The 21,913-nt window shown below is 43.4% G+C and overlaps 1 protein-coding gene across 3 annotated transcripts in view; it reads right to left on the reverse strand.

Annotated features, from left to right (window-relative positions):
- Nucleotides 1-21,913, reverse strand: part of ldlrap1b (low density lipoprotein receptor adaptor protein 1b) — a 46,916-nt gene that overhangs the window by 24,091 nt on the left and 912 nt on the right. The window lies entirely within an intron of this gene.

The raw sequence follows: 21,913 nt of genomic DNA on the forward strand, positions 1-21,913 counted from the left end.
GCAGGCAGTAACGGAGGCCAGGGTCGAACCCGGGTCGAACCTGGGTCTCTGCGAGGCAGCAACTCTACTCGCTGCGTCACCGCGCCACTTAAAGACTTAAACCAGAAGGCGAAACACTGAAGATGCTATAAATGTGAACAACTTCGAAACATGGACCAGAGGTGAGTTGGACTAGAACACAAGATTCAAAACGCATATGTGCATTCAACTATGCAGAAATGTAGCACACTTCCAAGCATCAACGTCAAACTTAAACCTTGAGTTCTGAAACAAACTACGCACACAGATAAGAGAAGGTTATACTTTTTAAGATATAAAATCAGCCCTTGCTGGGAATATCCTTCTCACACTTCTTCTGTTAAAAAATATGGGATGAAATAATCAAGGTTTTTTTCGAGAAATTTTTTATAAACATCTCCAATGTTAGCAAGTATAAGAAAATAACTGCAGATGCTGGTACAAATCGATTTATTCACAAAATGCTGGAGTAACTCAGCAGGTCAGGCAGCATCTCGGGAGAGAAGGAATGGGTGACGTTTCGGGTCGAGACCCTTCTCAAGACATTTTGAGGAATGTATTAACCTAAACAATGAAGCAGGGGAGAAGAATTAAAACTGGGGAAATGACGATACAGATGCATGGTTGAGGCTACCGAGGTGTATAAATCAAGAGGGGAGTAGACAGAGTGAATGTACAGTCTTTTTCACTCAGCGTAAAGAAATCAAGAACTAGAGTGCATGGGTTTAAGGTGAGAAGGGAAAGATTTAATAGATGCATGAGCGGCAACTTTTTCCACATAGAGGGTAGTGGATACATGGAACGAACTGCCAGAGGAAGTAGTTGAGGAAGATACAACATTTAAAAGACATTTGGACAAACATGGATAGGAAAGGTTTAGACTGGGATATGGGCTGAATGCAGATAAAATGGGACTAGCTTAGATGGGGCTTGGTTAGTAAAGGAGTTAAAAGTCATGGGGAGAAGGCAGGAAAATGTGGTTGAGAGGATAGATCAGTCATGATCGGGAGGCAGAGCAGACTCGATGTGCCAAATGGCCTTATGCCTTATGGGCATCTTAGTCGGCATGGGTGACTCAGTCATCGTGCCTGTTTCTGTGCAATGATATTTTTTCATCTAAAATATTTTACTTTTATTTGCAGTTCTCTTAGTTTCAAGGGCCAAGAAATGACACTGGGATACATTGGATCAAACAGCTTGATCACATTTAGCACAAAGACCGATATCACCTAATGAACTGCTTTGTGTAGGAAGAAACTGCAAATGCTGGTTGAAACGAAGATAGACACAAAAAGCTGGCGTAGCTCAGTGGGTCAGGCAATATCTCTGGAGAAAAGGAATAGGTGACATTTTGGGTCAAGACCCTTCTTCAGACTGAGAGTTGGTGGAAAAGTAACGAGAGATATAGACAGTGATTATAGAGTGCAATAGAACAAATGAATGAAGGAGATGCAAAACAAGTAGCAATGACTTTTTAGCTGTGGGCTAGGTGAAAACGAGTCACAGACAATGAGATGCAACAAGATAACTTTGAACCTAGTACAATGACTTGGGGGGGGGGGGGGGGGGAAGTTAGAGAAATCAATATTCATACCGCTGGATTGTGGTCAGTGGTAAACAGTTAATGCCATATTGGCACCAGACCGGAATCTAAACTAAAATCCAAACTTAATTTTTTTATTTGAATGCCATTAGAAATTTAAAAGCAGACATTAATAAAAAAGACTTACAATGGATTATTTATGATTCTTCCCCGAGGAGAAAAGATAATATTTTTCTAGTGTTCTGTTCTAGAGATGTTGGAAGTTATGGTATAACTAGTTGGTTTACACCAAACCCAAATGTAAGTTTAAATTCAATTTCTCATCAAAAGCCACCGACTCAATTTTGGTTACACATTGCCACCAAAGGGAACTGAAACATTCATTAATAAAGTTGCAAATTGTAGCAGAACAAAAATATGTAATTTCTCTTCCTCTTCCAACAACCACACTTCCTATGAATAGTCTTTAAAAAAAACTATGGCCACAAAGTGCAATAAAATGTTGATAATCCATTGCCTGATCATTTGGACACTGGTGCTTTGGCAGTCGGCCAGGAAGCACTTATCACTTTCCCATCTAAGGTATTTATTCACAAAATGCTGGAGTAACTCAGCAGGTCAGGCAACTGAAGTCACGACCCGAAACGTCACCCATTCCTTCTCTCCTGAGATGCTGCCTGACCTGCTGAGTTACTCCAGCATTTTGTGAATAAATACCTTCGATTTGTACCAGCATCTGCAGTTATTTTCTTACACTTTCCCACCCAAGATAGACACAAAATGCTGGAGTAACTCAGCGGGACAGGCAGCATCTCTGGAGAGAAGGAATGGGTGATGTTTTGGGTCGGGACTTCAGTCTGAAGAAGGGTCACAACCCAAAACGTCACCCATTCCTTCTCTCCAGAGATGCTGCCTGCCCCGCTGAGTTACTCCAGCATTTTGTGCCCATCTTCGGTTTAAACCAGCATCTGCAGTTCCTTCCGACCACTTTCCCACCTGACTTGCAGGTGCCCTGGTTCCTAGGTTCCCTTCCAACTGACTACAATCCTATTTTCTGTGCTCACTTGAACCGTACCAGGTTCACTGTGAGATTTGTAATGTAGTTTATTATTGTCACGTGTACTGAGGTACATTGAAAAGCTTTTGTTTGCGTGCTATCTGGTCAAGGCAAGGACTGTACGTGAATGCAATCAAGCTGCCCACAGTGCACAGGTAAAGGGTACAAAGATATAACATCGAGGTCCAATAGAGTCCGATTAAAGATAGTTCGACGATCCTCGTTGAGGTAGAAGGGAGGTCAGTGCCTAGCCGATGAGAGGACCGTTCAGTTGCCCGATAACAACTGGGAAGAAACGGTTCCTGAATCTGGAGGTGCATTTTCAGACTCCTGTATCTGCCGATACAGAAGGGCAAGGGTGAGACTGGTCCTTGCTTATGCTGGCTATCTTGAGGAGGCAGTATAAATGAAAAAAGATTCATCTTTTAATATGAATAACATTCAATAGTCCAGAAAATCTACCATTCCTGCACCAAAGTCCCGGGTGCGTTTGATTACAGGAACTTTGCTATAGTTTGATCTTTAGAAATCGAGTTGCCCAGTAATTAAGCTTCATTCAGAACCCTTTCCATTCATTCCGCCAGTCTTTTGTTTCACCACCTGAACCACGAGAGCTCGAATGCGACATTGTGAGAAGACAAAAAGCGGAATTAAGGAAAATAGTAGTTGAGAAGCTTTAATTCACTGAGTAAATCCTGCACCATGGGAACCAAGGTGCAGCCAATAACACGGGCAGACGGGGTCAGGCATGCCAGCATGTGACAAGTCAGGGCAAGATATTATTGGCAACGTAAATTGGTATTAGTGCATTATTGTCCTGTGTATCAAGGTAACATTTTAAAAAACTCTTGTGTGCCTGCTATCCAGTCAAACCACGCTTTACAAGAGTACAATCAAGTTATACACAAATACAACATCTAGGGCAAAGAGAAAAATACCAGAGTGTATTTTTCCCTATTTAGTTAAACAGAAATAGTTAAACAGGACTCAACGTTCTGTATTTCTAAGAACTAAACATAAACCAAGTCAACAATAGCAAACTAATTTAAACACAATTTCTTCTGCGCTAGAGGCTACTATTACTTCAAGGTTTTCCATTTCCTCAGATCCTGCATCTGCAATACTTCACCCCAGAGCTGGTTAAATCATTTGGGTTTATTGGATAAATTATCTTCGCATGAAAATAGCCTTTTGAAAGGTAGTCACAATAAAAAAATGTAAAAAAAGATAACAATATGTTATATTTTTGGTTTTATAGAGAGTACATAAAGTGGAAGAACGTGCTACAAATGGTTGTTGAAATCTATAACTTTATCCCCAGGAAATGAGAAGACTGTTCAGAAATGGCTGGTGAGCAGGAAGGTGGGATTATAGCAAGTGGCTGATTTGGAGAAAAACACAGACAGATTAGATGGGAAAATGGCCACTGTCCGTTTTTTAACATAATACAATTTTGAGAATAATATTTTCCAGCGATTGAAAGTGGTCCACGCCTGAAAAAGAGTCCACCCTCGTTATTACAGGCCTCTATATAACAAATTTTGGTCATGGTGGGCAGAACATCCCCAGGGTAATCAGCCACCACTGTCTCGTTGAGAACCCAGGCGACCAGCTACACTACGAGGCCATGTAAATTGACAAGCAATCGCTTTGATCGACACTTGTGCAATGATACTTTATTAAACAATGTAACAAACAGCCTTTAGTGTATTTAGCTTGCAGCAACAAAAATACTTATTTAGCTGTTAAGAAGAACTTTGTACTGTTTTTGAAAATAACTCGTTTCATGGAGTGACTGCTTGGTACCGGGCTGGAGTGAATCCTTCACTCAGTTATAGCGGACAATCGGCAATAATGGACAACATTCAATATTACTCGACTCATGGAGGGAATACGCCCAACGTGCATCAACTTTAACAGCACAAAATATCTCTTAAACCACTTTACGCAGGTTCATTGTTCCATTTTGGTACATATATGACAGTTAAATAGTCTTGACTCTCTTATCTTGACTAATCAATAGACCACAATATATTGACTATAAGAAAATAACTGCAGATGCTGGTACAAAATCGAAGGTATTTATTCACAAAATGCTGGAGTAACTCAGCAGGTCAGGCAGCATCTCAGGAGAGAAGGAATGGGCAACGTTTCGGGTCAAGACCCTTCCCCAGACTGATGTCAGGGGGGGCGGGACAAAGGAAGGATATAGGTAGAGACAGGAAGATAGAGGGAGATCTGGGAAGGGGGAGGGGAAGAGAGGGACAGAGGAACTATCTAAAGTTGGAGAAGTCGATGCAAGCTGCCCAGGTGAAATATGAGGTGCTGTTCCTCCAATTTCCGGTGGGCCTCACTATGGCATTGGAGGAGGCCCATGACAGAAAGGTCAGACTGGGAATGGGAGAGGGAGTTGAAGTGTTCGGCCACCGGGAGATCAAATTGGCCAACACGGACCGAGCGCAGGTGTTGAGCAAAGCGATCGCCAAGCCTGCGTTTGGTTTCGCCGATGCAAATAAGTTGACATCTGGAGCAGCGGATGCAATAGATGCTATTGACTAGTACATTTGATCCACAGTTACATGGCACATAACCAGGGCATAACCAAAACAGGCCCTTCAGCCCACAACGTCTGTGCTGAACATGATGCCAAGATAATCTTATCTCTGCTTGTGTGGAAAGAAACTGCAGATGCTGGTTTGTACCAAAGATAGACAGAACATGTTGGAGTAACTTAGCGGGTCAGGCAGCACCTTTGGAGAAAAAGGATGAGTGCCCCTTCTTCAGACCCTGTGCTTACGTGCGCTCCATGCCATTCTCTGAATTTCCATGTGCCCATCTCCAAGCCTTTAAAAGCCACCGTTATATCTGTCCCCACCTCCACCCCTTGGAGCATGTTCCAGGCACTACCATTCACTGTATAAAAAAAAACTTCCCCCCCATATCTCCTTTAAACTTTGCTCCTCTCAACTTAAAGCTTTACCCTTTAGTTTTCGATATTTCCACCTCGGGATAAAACGGTCCGACTGTCTACTCTATCTATGGCTACTTTAACTGTCTACTCTATCTATCTAGGATTAGAATTTTTAATGCTCTACTTCAGGCCAGAATTGTTACATCAAGAGTTTTCTCCATGGTGTCAATTTAACCAAGGAGTGGAGATTTTCGGAACACTGAAAACTTAGCCAAGAATAGACTGTTTTGTCGAACTCTGCCACAACTGTAATTATTTTAATTCTGGGAATTTTTCATGCAGACTGAACGTCTGTAACAGATAATTTACTGCAGACAAGATTTGAGAATGACCTCAAAATCCAAATATAATTATTAACTTAAAAGCACAAGCTAACTCTCATAACAGTTCACTTTAAACCTATGATTTTAAAAAATGCCTTTATTCACCGTACAATCTGAACTGATCATCACTTAAAATCCGTAAAAAGAGCCTGTCTTTGCCTCTTGGCACAGGGTGGCACAGCTGGTCGAGATGCTGCTGCCTCACAGCACCTCGGTGCTGTCTGTGTGGAGCTTGCATGTTCTTGCTGTGACCACATGGGTTTCCTCCGGGTGCACCAGTTTCCTCCCACATCCCAAAGATATGCTGGTTTAAAGATTTATTGGCCTCTGTAAAATGTCCCTGGTGTGCAGAGAGTGGACGCAAAAGTGAGATAACATAGCACTAGCGTTAATGGGTGATCAATGGTCGCTGATTCGGTGGGCTGAATGGCCAGTTTCCATGCTGTATCTTTCAATCAATCAACAACAAAAAAAACCTCAATTCAAATTTATATACCCAAATCCAAATAACACATTCATTCAAAGTAGTATGACTTGTCAATTCCAAGAACATATTAATACATATATATTCACCGAAAACCAGTTAGCAATGGAACACAAAACGTGAACTGATGCAGATAATTCTATGCTCCCGATTTGAACAAAATTAACAGATCAAGGAGCCTGCCCCAGCATGAAAAGAATCAATTGCATCATTTTGGAGACAAGCTAATGGTATGGCTTAAAATCTCATCACAATAGAGGCAGAGAGCCAAAATTAACAGCTGCCAGAGTTTGAGCCAGAAAAGTGCTTTTTTTAAATGAGATAGAAAATCAGGAAATTTAACTATTAAACCAAGGTATTTATTCACAAAATGGTGGAGTAACTCAGCAGGTCAGGCAGCATCTCGGGAGAGAAGGAATGGGCGACGTTTCGGGTCGAGACCCTTCCCCAGACTGATGTCAGGGGGGCAGGACAATGGAAGGATATAGGTGGAGACAGGCGACTTCTCCAACTTTAGGTAGTTCCTCTGTCCCTCTCTTCCCCTCCTCCTTCCCAGATCTCCCTCTATCTTCCTGTCTCCACCTATATCCTTCCTTTGTCCCGCCCCCCTGAAATCAGTCTGAAGAAGGGTCTCGACCCGAAACGTCGCCCATTCCTTCTCTCCAGAGATGCTGCCTGACCTGCTGAGTTACTCCAGCATTTTGTGAATAAATACCTTCGATTTGTACCAGCATCTGCAGTTATTTTCTTTAACTATTAAACCAAAGTCAGAATTCTTTAATACATCAAAAATTGATAAGCAGGAAACATTGACTACATATTGAAAGTACGGCTATTATTTGAAATTTTATATTGATTGCAGAGATAACAGAACCATTGGGTGAAGATTTTCAAAACTCAACGAGTCCTAACAATAGGCTAACAAACTGAAAAACGTTGAATCTGAAGCTCTTTTTTCAAGCAGGGAGGCAAAATGTCAGAATGTATTGGCCAGTCAGTTCAAATCTGCTGTGGAAAGATGCGAGTTTTGATAAAGAAGGAAATAGCTGGTTTAGTTTAGAGATACAGCGTGGAAACAGGCCCTTCGGCCCACCAAGTCCATGCTGACCAGCGATCACCCTGTACACCAGCACTATCCTGCGCACTCGGGACGATTTACAATTTTACCAAAGCCAATTAACCTTCAAACCTGAACGTCTTTGGAGTGCGGGAGGAAACCGGAGCACTTACATGAGAAGATACAAACTCCCTACAGACAGCACCCGTAGTCAGGATCGAACCCGGGTCTCCGGTGCTGTAAGGCAGCAACTCTATGCTGCACCACCCTGCCAGCCAGGTCATTTACAGAAGTCTAAAGCGATCAAATCATCATAGTTTTATGAAAGGGCGATCATGTTTACTAAGGGGCTGTAACCATTGTTAAAGATTCAGAACAACAAGAAAAACCTTCAAATCCTGAAATCTGAATTAAAACAGAAAAGCCCACAGGTACTCTGCAAGTCTAACAGCATCTGGAGAGCTGTGTGCACAATTACATTTTTGAACTAGAAACCTGAGAATGCACATGGATTTTAAGCTGCAAGGAGGCCGGGGAGTGAACAGAGGAAACGTCTGTGATTGGGCTGTAACCAGTCCTGCCCCAGTGACAACTGACTTCTGGCGCCACCCAAGACAGGGATATGATTGGAGGAGAATGAGTGGGAGGAGTTAAACAAGGCAAACTGTCCATCAATGCTGAAACCAAGAGATGCCGTCATCTAAAAGACAAGTGGATGCTGCAAATACTCAGCAGATCAAAGAGCACATGTGGGGATAGTTAAACGTGACAAGCACACGGGCTGACACCTGAGCTGATCATAAACTGGAAAGATTGCTTATCTCTTTGAACAGGAATATGTGGAAGGGCAGATTAAAACAATTGACTGGCGCAAAGGTATAGTGGCAGAGTTGCTGCCTTACAGCAGAGACCTGTGTTTGATCCTGTCTATGGGTGCTGTCTGTACGAAATTTGTACGTTCTCCCTGTGATGGCGAGGATTTTCTCCGGGTGCTCTGGTTTCCTCCCGCACTCCAAAAACATACAGGTCCGCAGATTAATTGGCTTTGGTGACATTGCAAAATTGTCCCCAATGCGTAGGACAAGCTAGTGTACTATCACTGGTCCGCGTGGACTTGGTGGGCCAAAGGGGCCTACTTCTGCACGGTATCTCTAAAGTCTAAAGACGAGTAATACGGTTAAAAGTCAGAGCAGCACAAATGGATTTGGACCTTGTGGTTTCTCTTGGTACATTGCATCCCAAGTCAAGCATTACTATAAAACAGTTCAATGAGAAATTTCCAGTTGCTAAGTAAATGAACACATTTAATCATCTCTATTCGCAGGGGAACAACCACCTCATAATTGTAAGCAATCGTTTTTCCACTGATTTTAAGCTCTGATCCATTGAATACTTGAGTATCGCAGCGATTAAATAGAGTTGTGGGTTTTTCACGTTATTCCCTTTATCATATATCTGTACACTGTGGGTGGCTTGATTATAATCACGTATGGTCTTTCCGCTGACTGGCTAGCACGCAACAAAAGCTTTCCACTGTACCTCGGTGCACGTGACAATGAACTAAACTCAAAGTCAGGTTTGGTGCAGTAGTCATCCCATTCCTGGATCACACTGCAAGCTGCGGGAATGCAGCGACTGCAACGATCAACACTTCTGGGCCTGCAGCAAAATAGGGAAGTGTACTTTCCTAGAGATTACTGCAGGAGGGCGCATGAGAGCAATCGAGCTCAGCCGCAACAAAACTAATAATGGATAGAAACAAAGAATTGTAGTTGCTGGTTTACTGAATGCATTCAAGAGAGAGCTGGATAGAGCTCTTATGGATAGCGGAGTCAGGGGGTATGGGGAGAAGGCAGGAACGGGGTACTGATTGAGAATGATCAGCCATGATCACATTGAATGGCGGTGCTGGCTCGAAGGGCCAAATGGCCTCCTCCTGCACCTATTGTCTATAAGATGAGGCAAAGGGCTGGAGTAACTCAGCGGTTCAGATAGCATCCCTAGAGAACTTGCATCGGTGAGGTTATTATATGGTATGCATCTGGGTTTGTAGCAGAGCGTTCAATCTATTAGTCCAAAAGTCTAGACCATGAGGGGGGATCTTATTGAAACATATAAGATAATTAGGGGATTGGACACATTAGAGGCAGGAAACATGTTCCCAATGTTGGGGGAGTCCAGAACAAGGGGCCACAGTTTAAGAATAAGGGGTAGGCCATTCAGAACGGAGATGAGGAAGAACTTTTTCAGTCAGAGAGTGGTGAAGGTGTGGAATTCTCTGCCTCAGAAGGCAGTGGAAGCCAGTTCGTTGGATGCTTTCAAGAGAGAGCTGGATAGAGCTCTTAAGGATAGCAGAGTGAGGGGGTATGGGGAGAAGGCAGGAACGAGGTACTGATTGAGAGTGATCAGCCATGATCGCATTGAATGGCGGTGCTGGCTCGAAGGGCTGAATGGCCTACTCCTGCACCTATTGTCTATTGGCTATTGACGAGGAAATGGAGATTTAATGCCACAACACTTAGGGAAACAAATGTTATCCAAACAACTGAGAAATAAAGAAGTCGAAGCAATGAACTGCAGATACTGGTTCCCAAAAAACCCCCACAAAGTGCTGGAGTGACTCAGTGGGTCGGGCACCACCTCCGAAGACCATGGATACTGCCTGACCTGCTGAGTAACTCCAGCATTTTGCGTCTATCTAAAAGATGGAGGGTTACTAGGAGTATGGGCGCACCCACAGTGAGAGCACCCAAAGTCAGGATCAAATCCACGTCTCTGCTGCTAACCACTACGCCAGTGTGCCACCCAGCTGTCTTCCTTGGGAGCTACCACCTGCACTTCGCAAAATGAAAACTATACACAAAGAGGAATAAAAAATAACGTATCTACTTTTAAAATGTGAGAAGGATGGAAGCAAAAGATAACCAGACATTCCATTGGAAATGCAATTGATATCGGAATTCAAAATTGTCTTTGTGAGACACAGGTTAAATCCTGCAGCTGCACCTTTGCTCCTCAGATCAGAAGTTCTAAAATTTAAATTGTGGCATTATGTTGAAAGACATTTCAGTTTAACTAGATAGTCAAGTGTCTAATTGCCATATGAATCGAAAATGGAACAATAAAATCCTCAGCTGCAGCAGCATAACAGGCCTGTAAACACAGTACTCATCGTAAACAAAAAAATACATAAATTTAAAAAAAAACAATATTATTGCAAAAAGCCCAAAGCCCTTCGTGCAGACAAGACAGTTTATAGTTCATGGTTTAGTTAGTGTTTGTGGTTCTAGAGCCTAATGGTTGTTTGGATGGGGCCCTGTACAACAGGTATTGTCAACCAGCATTTGCAGTCCCTTGCTTCTACAGGTATTGTACAGATATTGCTTAAAGTACCTTGCAAACGAGAGTAATCTGTACAGGTGCTTTCTACCCCTATATCCTGATGACGAACAACTATTTAATGCCACACAGAAGATTCAAAATATTTTATCAATTTCCTAATTCATAAGCCAAGCCTTAAAATAAGCACGGCTGAACGACCCCGACCTGGAAATGTTTCTTCCCCTCTTCATCATCACAGGGACCTGGCCCTATATTCCCATGTACTCTTATCACTGATAGATAAAATACATTCTATTAACAGCAACAAAATATATAATAAAAAATATCCAGCAAATACGTGTCACAGCATACTCCTCTCTAAATAAACGTACAAATATATGCATCTGCAAGTAGCATGGATGAGTTGAGCCGAAGGGCATATTTCCACGCTGTATCACTCCAATCTACAGTTGTTACAATGCAGAACTAGCAAACGATAGGCATTAATTGATAATCCACAACAGATATTTGAGAATTTGCATTCAATTGAAAAAAAGTCTAGTCTTTTTTAAATAATTGGTTCATTAAAAGGTTGGCCAGATCTGACTTGTGTATTTGTTTCTATTCTTAAAGCATTACGACTTCAAACGCCCTCTTAAGTAGCCTCATAAGCCTAATCATTTACTTGTGTTTTACACACACAGACTGGTGGGTACCTCGAATGCATTGCCAGGGAAAATCTTTGAGAGATGGGAAGAGGGATTGCAGGGAGATTGCGGTGGGCAGGGATTCGGAGGGTTAATTGACGAAAGGTCACTGAGTGCTGTGGAGTTGGCCAGATCATAGGAAGGAAGGTCAGGCAGATGGCCAAGGGTCAGAGCTTGGAGGCCTCTGGTCAGCAAGACCCCAGGGGGGAAATCTGGCTCAGACTGGGTCTTGGCTGTTGGACAGAGGGTGGCAGAAAAGCCGCCACATGTTGAGAAACCTGAGGCAAAACTGGTACAAAATACCAAAGATAGACACAAAAAGCTGGAGTAACTCAACGGGCCTCAATGGAGAAAAGGAATAGGTGGCATTTCGGGTCGCGACTCTTCTTATACCAGTGGACGTGAAAGAACTTCTTGAAACCAACAACCACCTGCTTGCTTATTCAAGCACAAAGGTGTTACAGACACTTATTTTCAGTCCAATTACTAATCTCAGCGAGGTGGAGGCAATAATCCACAGGATTCATAATGGGAGGGCAACCAGCAATACTTGCCCAGGCCCTACCACTGCAAGGCCAACATCCTGACAACATACACCTCTCACGCAAAGCACAGCCGAGAAAAACCAGCTTGTCCCTCCGACTGAAAGCAAAGCTGAAAATATCATATGTCATCAACTGCAAGGACATGTTCGTTCCTGGCCCGAGTCACCGCCCAGCTGGCAGGTTTTTGTTTGCACAACGAACGCTGTTGGGAATTTAACTCTGCACCTCTCGAATATGGTGCACTCGGAAACGTATATTTGACAGCTTCCAGGATTTTTTAGGAGGCTGTGCGTTTCAGAACAACTCCTCATTCACAAATCCATTTCGAGATGAAATCTGTTGCAGTTCAATGTCCGATAATTAAAATAAACTCATCTTGTTTAACCATGCTCTATTTTTTTATTCCTTATCCTTTTAAAAAAAAATAACCATAGCACGGGTTTTCTCCGGGAAGCTCCAGCTTCCACCCACACTCCAAAACCATACAAATTTGTAGGCTAATTGGCCTGGTATAAATGTAAATTGTTCCTAGTGTGCTTGGAACTAGCGTTAGTGTGTGGGGATCGCAGGTCGTCGTGGGCCGAAGGGCCTGTTCCTGCGCTGTCTCTCTAAAACTGAAAACTAAAACACAGAAATTTGAATGCCTGGCATGAGTTGCAAGGTTGAAAGAAATGTTTAAGGAGCGATACATGAACTTTCTGTTATTAATCAAGTGCATGCAAAGGTTGGTCACATGACACCCCACACTACAAAATGGCTCCCGAGGCAATAGGATTCACCAGTCTGGCAGTCTCTCCTTTAGCAGCTGTTACTGTCGGGTAGGAAGCCAGTGATGGTGATCGGCTCCATCTGTCCTGGGCTGGGACACATCAAGAGGCCAGAACATCTGTACTGCAGTTGCTAACTTCCCCAACCCAGAGGAACAAATGTAACGAGCGCCAGTCACACAGACGATGAGGCTCAGGCACCAAGTATGTTCAGGCAGACTCCGAGAGACTTCGAGGTATCGAGGGGATCATAGAAGGAAGGGTGTGGAAGGAAGCTGTTGGAGCCAGAGACGTTTGCGAAGGAGAGCGATGGGGTTGTGGATATGGAGCAAGGGATTAAAAGTACCATTAGCAAATTTGCAGAAGATACTAAGTTGGGGGGTAGTGTGAATTGTGAGGAAGATGCAATAAGGCTGCAGGGTGACTTGGACAGGTTGTGTGAGTGGGCGGATACATGGCAGATGCAGTTTAATGTAGATAAGTGTGAGGTTATTCACTTTGGAAGTAAGAATAGAAAGGCAGATTATTATCTGAATGGTGTCAAGTTAGGAGGAGGGGGAGTTCAACGAGACCTGGGTGTCCTAGTGCTTCAGTCAATGAAAGGAAGCATGCAGGTACAGCAGGCAGTGAAGAAAGCCAATGGAATGTTGCCCTTCGTAACAAGAGGAGTTGAGTATAGGAGCAAAGAGGTCCTTCTACAGTTGTACCGGGCCCTGGTGAGACCGCACCTGGAGTACTGTGTGCAGTTTTGGTCTCCAAATTTGAGGAAGGATATTCTTGCTATGGAGGGCGTGCAGCGTAGGTTCACTAGGTTAATTCCCGGAATGGCGGGGCTGTCGTATGTTGAAAGGCTGGAGCGATTGGGCTTGTATACACTGGAATTTAGAAGGATGAGGGGGGATCTTATTGAAACATATAAGATAATTAGGGGATTGGACACATTAGAGGCAGATAACATGTTCCCAATGTTGGGGGAGTCCAGAACAAGGGGCCACAGTTTAAGAATAAGGGGTAGGCCATTTAGAACGGAGATGAGGAAGAACTTTTTCAGTCAGAGGGTGGTGAAGGTGTGGAATTCTCTGCCTCAGAAGGCAGTGGAGGCCAGTTCGTTGGATGCTTTCAAGAGAGAGCTGGATAGAGCTCTTAAGGATAGCGGAGTGAGGGGGTATGGGGAGAAGGCAGGAACGGGGTACTGATTGAGAGTGATCAGCCATGATCGCATTGAATGGCGGTGCTGGCTCGAAGGGCTGAATGGCCTACTCCTGCACCTATTGTCTATTGTCTATAATGTGACAGAGATAGAAGTTCAGCCATTGCCTACGTCAATGCACAGAGCAGGCATGGGGCCGAGAAGCCTCCTCCTGCTCCTATTTTGTCTTCTGACCTGCAACCCTGCACGCAGAGCAGCAACATCTCTGCCATAGCCAGAAAATATCACTTTAGCTCCTGCCGGCACCACGTGATCTCCTCCTCAGGGTCATATTCTTATTGCTGGCTCTACAAGGTTTGCTACCCTATTCACCACGAGCAGCAAAAAGCATGCCTGACCCCGGACAAACCTGCCGCAGGTCCATAGTCTTCAACGAAAGTCAGTATGTTGGAAAAAGTGAAAAAGAAAATCTATTTGCATTACGTACAGAAATTGTGGTCAATACAGTGGCAATTCTTTTTTTTTTAAAACAGGATCCGAAAATCAAAACGAGTTGCTATTTCTATATAAACATGGGAATCCGGAACTTGCTGCCTGAAAGAGTGGGAGGCTGAAACATGCAACTTTTGCAGAGTATCCGAATGTAAACACAATGAAACTTGACCAATAGAGGCTACAAACCAAGATCTGGGCGGTGGGATTAACGTAAAATGTAAGTGAGACACAAATTGCTGGAGTAACGCAGCGGGACAGGCAGCATCTCTGGAGAGAAGGAATGGGTGACATTTCGGGTCGAGACTGAGATGCTGCCTGTCCCGCTGAGTTGCTCCAGCATTTTGTGTCCATCTTCGGTTTAAACCAGCATCTGCAGTTCCTTCCTACACATTAATGTAAAATAGTCGCTGATGCCCCCTCTCACTGATCCCCTTCCGATTCCCACTGCTCTCAGACTTTTCGTACATGTTGTTGCTCAGACTCACTACCACAGCCACTAGTCCTTCCATGGCACTTATCCTTTCTGCCACCTTGTCCTTTGAAACTTCGAGCTATATTTCCAGGCATCCCAGTTCAGTCCCAGCCAGGATTCAAGTTTCTTTGTGCTCTGAATTAATCCAAAATCTAGTTTTGGTTGACATGGACACAATGGTGTGACTAATCTATTTATTCACAAAATGCTGGAGTAACTCAGCAGGTCAGGCAGCATCTCGGGAGAGAAGGAATGGGTGACGTTTCGGGTCGGGAAGCAGATGTGGCTGTGGTAGCGGTAATCTACTTCTGTGTTGTGTGTTTATATTGTTCAGTCAGAATATCAAATGGCTGGAAGCATTATGAGGTGAGGTGAGGTCTACATTTACATAACACCTTTGCCTTCCTCAAAAACTCCAAAGTGAGTCATAGGCACATTTTTAAAGAACAAAGGCATGCATTCATTACTTTGAAGATCAACAAAGCAAGCTTACATGCAATCAGGGGCCACAGGTAGCAAAAGCATGGAAGAACATCCCAGATAGACACAAAATGCTGGAGTAACTCAGCGAGACTGGCAGCTTTTCTGGAGAAAAATGGCTGATGAAGGGTCTTGACCCAAAAAGTCACCTATTTCTTTTCTCCAGAGATGCTGTCTGACCTGCTGAGTTGCTCCAGCATTTTATGTCTATCTTCAATGTAAACCAACATCTGCAGTTCCTTCCTGCACAAAGAATATCTGAGGTTTGTCCGAGATGCTGGCCAGAAAATAGGGGCAACTTCTCACTCCTAAAATCAAACTGCTGGGTCTCCTTTCATACCCAGCCACACTCCTTAACATGTCTAGGAAGGAACTGCAGATGCTGGTTTATATCGAAGATAGACAAAATATGCTGGAGTAACTCAGCAAATCAGGCAACTTCTGGAGAAAAGGAATTAATCCATAGATGCTGCCTTTTCCTTTTCTCCAGGGATGTTGCATGACCCGCTGAGTAACTCCAGCATTTTGTGTCTATCTTCGGTGTAAAACAGCATCTGCAGTTCCTTCCTAGACATGTTAAGGAGGGTGGCTATCTCTTTAACATGTCTTTGGTTTAAATTATGTTTGAATGATGGCACCTTCAACAACACAGCATTCCCTCAGCACACACATAGGTTAAGTATTCAACTCAAAATGGGAAATAAACCCACAACCTTCAGAGCAAAGTAGGGAGAATGTTTCGAGAGCTGCAATCTACCAAATAGTTACAAGTAATACAAAGTAATACAACACAGAGCAGAGCTGCTCGTCTTTGCCAAGGAAATGATCTCAAACAGGATACCTAATGGACGGACGATGTCAAGAGCTGGAGGTCCAGAGAGAGAACGTTTCCGTGGCAATTCTCATCATTGTTTAACAACACACTGAAAATTCAGTCTGATGGATCCTGAAGCGTCATCTATCCCTGTTCACTATTTCACTGTTGGCCTGCTGAGTTTCATTGTTTTTATCACTTGATATCACCTTCCCCACAGCCTACAATGAACCATTGTGAGCCCCACCTTTCCTTGATCATCGTTGTTGGCTTTGATTTGTTCTTTTGCATATCTTTCATTCATTTGTTCTATGTACCTTTACGTATCTCTCGTTTCCCTCTCTCCTGACTCACAGTCTGAGGAAGGGTCTCAACCCGAAACGTCACCTATTCCTTTTCTCCAGTGATGCTGCCTGACCCGCTGAGTCACTCCAGCTTTTTGCGTCATTTTCCGGAGATGCTGCCAAGTTACTCCAGCATTCTGCGTCTTTCTGAAACTGCAATTATGTACAAGGACAAGAGCTTGGTTTTACAGCACAGAAACCAGCCCTTGGGACCAGCAAATCTGTGCCCATTTCCACCAAGCCCAGATTAATTCCATCTTATTCTCCCCGTGTCCCCATTAACTCTGCCCCACCCACTCATCCTCAGACCGGGACATTTTAATGCAGCCAACTCACCTGCCAACTCGCACATTTCTAAGTTGTGGGAGGAACATGGAGAATGCAGAGAATTTGCAAACTCCACACAAACAACAGCGAAGGTCAGGACTGAACTTGGCTTGTTGGAGATGTGGGGCAGTAACTCTACCGCCTGAGCCACTGCCAAGTTGCGAGAAGAAAGAAATTATTCATTTGAAACAAAACACTATTCTCTCAGCCTTTTTAAATGCGGAATGCCAAACAAACAATGGGGGAAAACATGGAGTGGCGCGTCTTGGGAGGCAGGATCGAGTGGCTGGGATTGAACAGCTGAGTAGCAACTCCACTGTTCAGAAGATCAGAGCTGCAGCTGATTTTATCAAATTCTACTTGGATTCAAAAAATTCTCAAAGATATAACACAGTGCATAGAACAGTAAAACACAAGAATAGGCCCTTCAGCCCACAATGTCTGTGCCAAACATGACCATCACTTATCTACTTGCACATAAACCATATCCTTCCATTCTCTACATATCCATATGCCTACCCAAAAGTCTTTAAAATGCCACTAATGTATCTGCTTCAAGCAGCATGTTGGAGGCACTCACCACCCTCTGTGTAAAAAACTTGCCCCGCACCTCATCTTTAAACTTTGCCCCTCTCATCTTAAAACTGTGCCTTCTCGTATGTAATTTTTCCTTCCGGGGAAGGAGGTTCCGACTGACTATCCCATCTGTGCCTCTCATCATTTTATATACTTCTATCGGGGCTCCCTGCAACGTCCTGTGTGCCAGAGAAAACAATCCACTTCCGTCCAACCTCTCCCTGCAGCTAATATCCCCCAATATGGCCATCATTGTGGTGGACCTCCTCTACACCTTGTCCAAAGCCTCCACACCCTTCCTGAGGGGAACGACCAGAACCACACACAATATCCCAAATGCGGCCTGAGCAAAGTGCTATAAAACTGCAACATGACTTCATTACGTTTCTGGTTTGCCAGTTCAATCACTGCCCAAGCACGTTAACCTACAAGCCTAACTTGTATCTGGCCGCCTCTTTGCTAGAAAGTAATGGTTGTGCAATGTTGAGCAATCAGTACCAAGCAGCAGCTTCAACCAATTCCACAACCATTATCAAATGCTGCCAAAATCACTGACTCACTCACTGAAATGTACTGTATTCAGTACATTTACAGGATCGGAAACATCTGAAGAAGGGTCTCGACTCGAAACGTCTGAAGGGCCTCGACCCGAAATGTCATCCATTCCTTCTCTCTAGAGACGCTGCCTGACCCGCTGAGTTACTCCAACATTTTGTGTCTACATTCAGATTCTACATATCAGTTGGTACGGTCATACATAATGATTGGGGAATATAATACTTCACTGAAGGTGTGTTGGCGTTAGCCAATTTGCCTGGGTGCCAAGATGGCCAACGCTTTGCACTAATTCATTAAAAAAATTGGCATCAACTGCTAATGTGTGGCATCGTTAACCTCCTCCAGAATTCCAAGACAAAACTGTGCGTTACAATAACAACCTGGTCGCATTAAGCCGAACTTCAAATTTGAAATTAAAATGCAAAGTATAAACAAACGCTTTGTTACAAACTTACAGAATAAAAGCTTTTAATACCTAATCACCCATCACATGATTCTATAAATCATTCAGCGTGACTGAAATAATCTCCTTCAAGGGATACTGCAGGCCCCAATCCTGGTACATACAGAAGTGGAAGGATAGATTTTTTTTATCTTCGGTACCGAATAAAACAGGGCACGACAGAAAAATACTGCAGCTTTATCGGACTTTAGTTAGGCTAGGCTGCGTTTAGACTATTGTGTGCAGTTCTGGTCACCCCATTACATGAAGGACATGAAGGCTTTGGAGAGGGTGTGGAGGAGGTTCACCAGAATGCTGACTGGACTAGACGGTATTAGCTATAAAAAAGTGGTTGGACATTTATATTCTCAGGAGCACTGGAGGCTGAAGGGGGACGTAATAGAATTACATAAAATGATGCAAGACATAGATAGGATAGATAGTCAGAAACTCCCCCCCCCCCCCCTCCCACCACCTCCCCAGGTGAAAATGACAACGATTAGAGGGCATTTAAGGTGAGATGGGCAATGTTTAAAGAGATGTACACAGCAAGTATTTTTGAAAAAAATACCTTGCATCTTATCCAACAGGTTACTGATAAAGTTGTAATGGAGCACATTTAAGCAGAGTGTGCTTTGATCAAGTATCATGCACTGAGGCAGGATGCATCCTTAATGAAAAGCATCACCAAACCTCCATTTACAGATGTCCAGCATAATCTTTTGAGTTATTTTTTTAAATCGTATATCTCCTACACATGAATATAATAAAATAAAAAGTTATCCTGCCTCATGTCATTCCCTCCCCAAATAAACTAGTCAAACTTACTGACACCGTTTAGTACAGCTATACGTATAGGAAAGAACTGCAGATGTTGGTATACACCGAAGATTGACACAAAATGCTGGAGTAACTCAGCGGGTCAGGCAACATCTCTGGAGAGAAGGAATGGGTGACAGAGGGTCTCGAGCCAAAACATCACCCATTGTTTTTCTCCAGAGATGCTGCCTGTCCCGCTGAGTTACTCCAGCATTTTGTGTCTATCTTCAGTACAACAATACTTTGAACTTGAAAGACGTGAATTTAATACCCATTCTAGATCCCAGGTACATAATCCAGTGCAGCATTGACAGAGTACTGCACTGGTGGAGTTGGTAACTTCCATGTGAGGCACTCATTTAATAATAATAATAATAATAATAATAATGCATTTTATTTATATAGCGCTTTTCATATACTCAAGGACGCTTTACAGAGATTTTGAGAACATAGGGAAATGAATAAATAGATAAATAAGTAAATAAATAAATGAACAGAGAAAGGAGACAGAAGGTGAGGTGACCTTCAGTGGTTGAAGGCAGTACTGAACAGGTGAGACTTCAGCGATGTTTTGAATGTGGTGAGTGTGGAGGAGTCTCTAACGGTTTGGGGTAGTGAGTTCCATAGGGTGGGAGCAGCGATGGAGAAAGCCCTGTCCCCCCAGGATCTGAGTTTGGTCCGGATGTGGGGGGATAGGAGATTGGCAGCGGCAGAGCGGAGGGTGCAGGTGGGAGTGTGCCTGTGGAGGAGGTCGGTCAGGTAGGATGGGGCCAGGTTATGGAGGGCTTTGTAGGTTATGAGGAGGATTTTGTACTGGATTCTCTGGGGGATGGGGGATGAACATTTAGCTGTTCATAACAATTAACCCTGGCCTTTTTGCACATTTCACACGTTTAATTCTCTCAATCAGCACTTTGGTACGTTATTAATGGAGTAATCACCAGCTGCATGAACTTGCAATGTACTTCTCATGCATACTTATTGGATTATGAATTGAGGGATGTCCTAAGGCACAAGACCTTGGAGTCGTGCCTGTTTATTTTAAATAAACAGAATGTTTTAGGAAAAAAATGTGTTATCATTAGCAATGCAGGAAACAAACACTACTAGTTTTTCTTCTTGTAACTAAAGTTCACAAGAACATATACTGTAAACTAATTCACAAAAGGGCAGAACAAATATTGTACATGGATAGGATATGTTTCGAGCAGCGTGGGCACTTTAAGCAAGGACATGTTAGGGCCACAGGGCCTGTTTCCACACTGTACAAATCTTAATTGAGTCAGACAACAAGCTGGAAACTACCTTTTTCCACTGGACAATACCCCCAAAATTCCAAAAACAGTTCTGAACAGAGCATATTTGACGAATCTTGCCACGGGCTTACTGATCCACTCTCTGTTTCCATTTAAAAATCTCATTAGCAGCGGCCTTGGGTGTCATTAGTTCAGATATTTTAGGAATGGCTATAAAGGATTATGCAATGCTCTGGGCAGCTGAGACAGAAGGACTAATCGGTTGGAACATATAGCTGGCAGGCCATCACTTCTTGACACAGAAAATACGATGGCCCAGTATTGAGAATAAGATGCGCACAAGAGGCTGGAGTAACTCAGCGGGTCAGGCAGCATCTCTGCGGAAAGGGAATGGGTGACATTTTGGGTCGAGACCCTTCTTCAGACTGAGAGGCAGGGGAGAGGAAAACGAGAGACATAGAAGGTGCAGAGAACAAATGAATGAAAGATTTGCAAAAAGCAATGATGATCAAGGAACGATGGAGCCCACAATGGTCCATTGTTGGCTGTGGGGAAGGTGATGACGAGTGATACAAAACAGTGAATCTCAGCAGGTCAGCGGTGAAACTAGTGCGATAACTAGGGTGGAGGGAGGAATGGAGAGGGTTACTTAAAGTTAGGGAAATCAATCCTCATACTGCTGGGTTGTACGTTGCCCAATATAAAGACCCGAATGCCTTACGATCATGCCTTTACCACACAGCCAACAAATTCTGCCATTGGCACATGCCCAGATGTGGAAGTTGAGGAGTTTGTGTCAGTGCCCATATGTCCTTCTGCACAATGCCAGACTTAGCAGAAGCAACTAACACAAACGCCAGCTTTATTGTTTTCTTCTTCTATGGATTATTCCTATTGTAAATCAATAAAATGTTACGCCTTATGAAAATCAGGTGCACAGTTTATCGCGTAAAGTGCTGATGTAATTACAGCCAAAAAATAATTATCTGCCCCATAAAATGTAAATGTGGAGAATGCAATACAATGAATTACACATTAAAAGCACAATAGTTTTTTTCCCCCCCCATTTGATTACGTTATTATATCAGTTGCTCTTTTAACCACACCCCAATCAATATTTCAATTCCTGAAGGAATAATGTTGACAACTGATGAAACATGAAAATGCCAAGAATGATGTAATGGGCAGAGGGGGTCACTTTCCCCTGATTGGATGTGATGTTCATCTGACTCTGTACACGGGCGATCAGCGATGCCCCGGGTACAGTAAACTACATTAAAAATGAACACGTTAATTATAATTCACATTTTCTTTTTCCTGGTTAGCTTGCTGCAGGAAACATTCTGCCTAATTGCCAGTTGACTGTTCCCGAGGAACCAATCCCCTC

The sequence above is a fragment of the Rhinoraja longicauda genome, chromosome 27 (assembly GCF_053455715.1).
Source record: "Rhinoraja longicauda isolate Sanriku21f chromosome 27, sRhiLon1.1, whole genome shotgun sequence".
Classification (NCBI taxonomy): Eukaryota; Metazoa; Chordata; class Chondrichthyes; order Rajiformes; family Arhynchobatidae; genus Rhinoraja; species Rhinoraja longicauda.